Source organism: Aptenodytes forsteri, unplaced genomic scaffold, assembly GCF_000699145.1.
Source record: "Aptenodytes forsteri isolate BGI_AS27 unplaced genomic scaffold, ASM69914v1 Scaffold187, whole genome shotgun sequence".
NCBI classification, from domain to species: domain Eukaryota; kingdom Metazoa; phylum Chordata; class Aves; order Sphenisciformes; family Spheniscidae; genus Aptenodytes; species Aptenodytes forsteri.
This window is the reverse complement of record NW_008794084.1, coordinates 150084-156953: the sequence shown is the minus strand read 5'-3', so window position 1 is coordinate 156953 and position 6870 is coordinate 150084.

Below are 6870 nucleotides of genomic sequence, written 5' to 3'. Positions count from 1 at the left end.
CTCACTGGGCATCGTTAACCCTCTGCCTGCCAGCAGAGGGCTGCGGGGTGGTGCGTGGAGTAGGAGGTCCCGTGGGCAGGTGGAGGAGCTCCTGCCACCCTTGAGTACACAGAAGGGAACTGCAGGGGAGTGCCAGCCTCTCTCTGCCAGCTGCCTCCAAACCCGCCGGTTGCTGCCGTTTTGAGGGCAGCTAGCACATGCCTGTGGTGAAGACCTACACGGAGGGGCAGGGCCCCGCTGAGCCTTGATTTCCTCTGACAAGGCTTAGGGAGGCTCTCTGCCTTCTTCCACGCTGCTTGCTGCTGTGACCTTGCTTTGGGAGCAGCCCTCGTCCAGCCCTGGCGTGGCTGCCAGCGGCTGTGTTGCTCTGGCCTCGATGTGCATGCTAGAGCAAGACGTGTCTTTAGGAACAGGACGTTTGGGGTGTTGGGGTGCTAATTCCAGTGGCTGAGGTATCGGTGTGGAAGCTGTTTAAAGCAATTCCAGCCTGATCAAAGTGCCTTCTTCCTTCCTGTCCTGTAATGTGATCGTGGGCCAACGAGCTGCTCGTGGTCTGCTGTGGCTTCTGGTTCCTGCTGTTGTAGAGGGACAGCCTTGGAGGGCACAGGCATGCCTCGCTGGTGTGCTCATGCTGCCGGGGTGCATGCTTGGAGCCAGAGCACGATGTCCCTGTGCCTAAAAGGACAAGTACCCTGTCGCTGGCCAGAGGAGCTGGACACCTGCGTCCCTCTCTGCTGGGCGGCTCTGCACTGCCCATCTTTTGGTAGCAGTGATGCTTCCCCGCAGCTTTCTGCTACGCTTGCTTCCCCGTCAGCTGACTCCAGGGATTATAGGGCTGCCTCAGCACCCCTGCTCTGTCACAGATTTCCTCTCCAGAATCTGTGGGATGAGGGAGAGGAAAAGGCATTTGGCTGGCATGCCAAGACTGCATACGGGAAGCTTTCTGGCTGTCGGTCTTCAGAGATGTCGATCCCGGCATGTCTCGTGCTAGCTCAGAGACTTGCGAATCGGCTCGGTAATCCAGATGGCCAAGAACTTTGAAACCTAATAGATACTGTGCAAGTGTCGCCAATTAGTTCTACTGCAAACCCCACAGCTAATTTGCTTATATCATAACCTAAACAGTTACCCTGCTTCTGAAAGATCTGTTATCTCCACTTCTCCCACTAGGTAGCTTTTGCGTTCTTCCTCCCTCCTTTGTACCCCGGTCTTTGTTGATGCAATAACTTTTCTTTTTGATATGTTCTGGTTTTTATATAATGGCATAACTAGAGTTGAGCGTGGAGGGCCAAGGGCTGAGCTGGGAGCACTTGATGGCCCCAGTTACTGTACCAAATGCGAACAAAACTGCTGCAGAGTTTCATCTGGCCGAGTCCGGGCACCAGGGCTCTGGCCACAGAGACCACTGCAAACCCCAAAGACTCCCATGAGCCTCAGGCATGAGGGCTGGAAGAGTGTCAGAAGTCCTCGCCCACTCTGCTCATCGTAAGTTAATGAGACCTCTCTGTCCCGGTGGAGAAGAGGGGCTCTCTGGGGGCAGCGCCCAAGACAGGTTGCTGTTTGGTCCCTCCTCCCTGTCTGTGGGTGTATATCTGCTGTTAAACAGGAGTCTCACTGCCCCCCCGCCCCCCGAGGGCTGCAGTTAGTGAGATGCAGCGGTTTCTGGCTCTTTCTGCCTGTTTCTCATGGGGTGGTTGGAGGCCTGGGTCAGGGTTAGATCATAGTGTTTCTGGAGGAGCTCGGTGAGCTGCGGGGGTGGGGGGGGAGTTGTATAAGGGCAAAGTAGCCCCTGGGACGTGGGGCTAGGTCTGTGGGGAAGGCCGTGTCTCTTTGTACCCCCTGAGTGAGAGAAGCTGGGGAATTTCAGCTCGAGGTGCAGAGGAGGCTTCTGGGAGGTGAAGCGTGGTGAGGAGGTGGAGCCAGCTGCCCTTTCAGGGTGCACAGTGGGGAAACCCCTCTCCAGATCGGTGCAAGCCCAGACTCTGATGGTAAAGCCAGGTGGGGAGCATGGGCTCCCCTCTCCTTGAGGTCTCTCCCTCCCTCTCCAGCCCAGCGCTGGAGCCCCAGTACCGCCCACAGGCAGCTGCCACCGCTCAGCAGCAGGATCTCCACTGCCTGTGCCGATCCGATCCGCGCTGGGGAAGGTGAAGGGTTTCCCAGGGTGGAATTTCCTGCAAGGCAGATGCGCGGCCGCTTCCCCTCTGACCTTAAACCCCGATGTGCCTTAGTCATGATGGCATGCAAATACGAGGCGACGGGGTGGGGGCTGGAGGGAGCTGCTGGGAAAAGGAAGTGACCTCAGCCGGGGTTTAAATATAGAGCCCAGACTCCGCTGCATGCTGGGCCTGGTATTTATAATCCTGGAGGAGCGCTTGGCTCTGCATCTTTTCTGCAGTCCGGGCTGGCAGAGGGCAGTGTAGGGGCAAGGTGCCACGGCAGCTGGTCTTGCTTTCCCCCCTCTTCTCTGCATTTCTTTGTCGGCTCCCCCTCCCCAGGTGGGCTGGGGTACATACGTGTGCTCACGTGCACAGATGCAGTGCTGCAATCTGGGCAGTTTGCTGGCCCACAGGTGCTCCAGCCTCTGCTTTTTGTGCAGGTGTGTCCTTTGTACGTTGCATTTAGTGCCAGGACTGGGCACAGGAAGGGAGCCCAACTCTTCCCCAACTCATGTCTATTTCAAGGGCGGGCCAAGAACCCTGGGACACTGAGTGATCTGAAAAATGCATGTAGTCAGGTGAAAGTAGGGCTGTTGGACCAAGCCTTCCTGCGTGTGGCTTAAAATGTCTTATTTCCTCTGCCGTGACCCTCCTCAAAGGCAAACTTGCTTGTGGCACTGCTGGTCGTACCGTGCGGTGCAGCTGGGGTACATGGCTTTGAGAGGTGGCAGGGGTGTCCCTGCCACAAGGGTTTCCTGTCAGGACTCTGTCTGCAAAGATTGTGTCCTTCTTCATGCTGGAAAGTGGCCTGAGCTTGCATTGTTGGGCTCAAAGGAAGAGCTGTTGTTTTGGGGGAGATTTTCTGCAAGGTGGTACAGGATGTCTAGCCCTCGCTTGCAGCATGCAACAGGTATCTCCGTGCTGCCTTTAACTGAGGAAGTGGGATAAGTGTCTGCTACAGGGATATGGTGCATGGCTCTGGCCTCCAGCACACCCCTCCACGCCCTGCGGAGTCCTTGGTGTGAGGGCTGGGGTGCAGAGGAAGCCCATGGTCTGGGCACAAAGCCCCTGCGCCAGCTTGGGTGCCTCTGTGCTGGCAGGAGGTGCAGCGAGTTCGCTCGTGCTCAGCCCTGGCGAGGCTGTGGATGCCCTGGGTGACGGTGACACCTAGTGGCTTTGTCCCACAGTCTCCACCTCAGGCCCAGAGATGGGGCACTGGGTGTGACACCCTGGAAAATCTGGTGCTTCTGGACACCCAACATGAAGCTGGACCAGCCGTGGGCAACAAGACCCCATGATGCTCGGGAACCCTTATATCTCTGGCTTGGAGACAGCGGGTAGGGAAGGAACCAAGAGTGATGTCCTTGTTGACGATGGCTAGTCCGTCACAGAGCCCTGCAGAGAGACTTTCTGCTAAAAAGAAGAGCAGAAACTATTGTGTTGAAGCTCGGGAGCTCCTCGTGAAGCTCCAGCATTGCTGGGTTCCAGTCCTGCACACTGCTGGCATCTCACGGGCTTCTTCAGTTATTGCCAAAGGATCCTGAAGCAGTTACTGAACTCTAGACACAGCTGAAAGACCCTCCTCGTAGGCTTAACTGCATCAGGCATTTACCTGGCACACCTGACTCTAGGCAAGACTTGGCTCTCTTGTGATATTGGTGGGAGCACTGGGTTTTCAAGGTCTCATCTATGAGCCCTGCTACTCAGGAGAGCTGGTGTAGCAGAGGGCAGCTTACCAGGTAGACTTTTAAGCATTACTCACCCAATCCCAGTAACCCTAGTGCACAAAGACGGTGGGAATTGCCCAAGGAGGTCTTTTAATCCCATGTAGCAACTTCACAGGGCGGTCCGTGCTGTGGCTGTGCATTGCAGCCTGCAGTGTTACCTGCCATAATGGTTTTCACAGGGAAACCGCCCCCTTCATGTATAGGTGAGCTTGTCTTTGTGCACCCCAGCACACCCGCGCTGTTGCGGTCTGGGGTGGACTCCTGCCTTGAGCTGCATATGATGGGACAGCTGGTGGTGAGCGGTTGAGGGGGTCAGATGCAAGGTGCCTGCTGCAGAAGTGTTTTGTGTATCCTGGTGTTGCTACCCGCCTGAGCCATGCTGCTGGCATCTACAAGCTAAGATCCTCGAGGCGTTTACCAAAGGCTGTGTGGGGGTGTCCAGCTGTCACAGTGGCCCGTGACTCTGGCCAGAGTTCACATACTGCGGGAAGAGATCCTGCCTTGGAGGAAATCGAAGCTCCCTGAGCAGCAGCAGTACCTTTGGAAGACATTTCTGGCTTTGCTCCCTGACCTACTAGATGCTGTTACACCACTGCAGCCTGCTGAGCTGCAACGTGTAGGTGGCTGTGCTACCGTGCATGTGGGGCACCCAGAGCTTCCTGCAGGTCTCTTGCTGACCTGTCCCCAGCAGGTTGCACGAGCTGGTATACAAAATAATTCCTCGTTATCGTCCCCATAGAGCCGCATGTGACTGTCGAGTAATGTCTGGCACATGCAGGGTTTCTGTAGGGAACGTGCCAGTTGGAAACTGGAAGGATCTGCAAATTTGGTGATAGACCTGGAGACTCCCTGAGCACAGGACAGGAAGCCAGGCTCTGCCTGGCGGTGCAGTAAGCAGCAGAAGAGTGGGAGAAACTGTTGAGCTGGCGGCAAGGAAGTGCTAAGAAAAGCTCTTCTAACACCGATGGATTGAAGATGCGGCAGGAGAAAGGTAGTAGGGTGCAGGGCAGAAAGCAAACAGCATTCCCAGTTCACCTCCCTCTCTCCGAGCCTCAGTTTCCACCCATGTTACGTGGGGATGTCTGTTCCTAGGTGGAAGGGAACATGAATCTGACGTTTTGTCCTACTAAAGACCTTTGAGACTCATAGCCAAGCAGCCCTGCTGAAATGCATCGTTCCCGACGCAGCTCCAAATGGCAGGAGATCAGCAGGGTCTGCCAAAATGAGTCTGAGAACGGGTAGGATTCAACAGAGAATTAGTTCTCTCTGCAGGCCTTTTAGAACCCTCCCATAGGCTTGCCAAGCTGGTAAAGAGGGCTTCAAACTAAAGTTGCTGGGGGAGGGCAACCTCAATCCATCCCACTCCTACCAGTTTGATGCTAGTGCCAGCAATAGATGCCCAGAGCCTGGAGGAGGATCACAGGTCAGCAGGAGAGCACCTGAAGAGCGGCACAAAGGAATTCCAGCCACTCCAGCCAGTACGTCAGCTTCATCGGGGACCCAACTTAAATGCCTCTATGCAAACGCACGTAGCATGGGGAATAAACAAGAGGAGTTAGAGACATGCGCACGCCTGCAGGGCTACGACCTTACTGGCATCACGGAGACGTGGTGGGGTGGCTCCTATGACTGGAGTGTTGGAATGGAAGGACACAGGCTCTTTAGGAAGGAGAGGAGGGGGTGTCGCCCTCTATGTCAACAACCAGCTGGAGTGCATGGAGCTCCACCTGAGGATGGATGAGGAGCTGACCGAGAGCTTATGGGTCAGGATTAAAGGGAGGGCAGGGACAGGTGACATTACAGTGGGGGTCTGCTACAAGCCACCTGACCAGGAAGACCGAGCGGATGAGGCCCTCTATAGACAGATAGGAGCAGCCTCACGTTCACAAGCCCTGGTCCTCATGGGGGACTTCAACCACCCTGATATCTGTTGGAAGGACAACATGGCAGGGCATAAGCAATCCGGGACGTTCCTGGAATGCGTCGTTGATAACTTCCTTCTCCAAGTGGTAGAGGAGCCATGAGGAGAGGTGCTATGCTGGACCTTGTTCTCACCAGCAAGGAGGGGCTGGTGGGGAATGTGAAGCTCAAGGGCAGCCTGGGCTGCGGTGACCACGAAATGGTGGAGTTCAAGATCCTTAGAGCACTGAGAAGGGCGCACAGCAAGCCAATACCCTGGACTTGAGGAGAGCAGACTTTGGCCTCTTCAGGGATCTGCCTGGTAGAGTACCATGGGATAAAGCCCCGGAGGAAAGAGGGGGCCCAAGAAAGCTAGGTAATATTCAAGGATCACCTCCTCCAAGCTCAGGAGCGATGCATCCCAACAAAGAGGAAGTCAGGCAAAAACGCCAGGAGGCCTGCGTGGATGAACAAGGAGCTCCTGGACAAACTCAAACACAAAAAGGAAGCCTACAGAGGGTGGAAGCAAGGACAGGTAGCCTGGGAGGAATACAGAGACATTGTCCAAGCAGCCAGGGATCAGGTTAGGAAAGCTTAAAGCCCTGATAGAATTAAATCTGGCCAGGGATGTCAAGGGCAACAAGAAAAGCTTCTATAGGTACATCGGGGAGAAAAGGAAGACTAGGGAAAACACGGGCCCTCTCTGGATGGAAACGGGAGACCTGGTTAGCCAGGATACGGAGAAGGTGGAGGTACTCAGTGACTTTTTTGCCTCAGTCTTCACTGGCAAGTGCTCAAGCCACACTGCCCAAGTCGCAGAAGGCAAAGGCAGGGACTGGGAGAATGAAGAGCTGCCCACTGTAGGAGAAGATCAGGTTCAAGACCATCTAAGGAACCTGAAGGTGCACAAGTCCACGGGACCTGATGAGATGCATCCGCGGGTCCTGAGGGAACTGGCGGATGAAGTTGCAAAGCCACTATCCGTCATATTTGAGAAGTCGTGTCAGTCCAGTAAAGTTCCCACTGGCTGGAAAAGGGGAAACATAACCCCCATTTTTAAAAAGGGAAAAAAGGAGGACCTGGAGAAG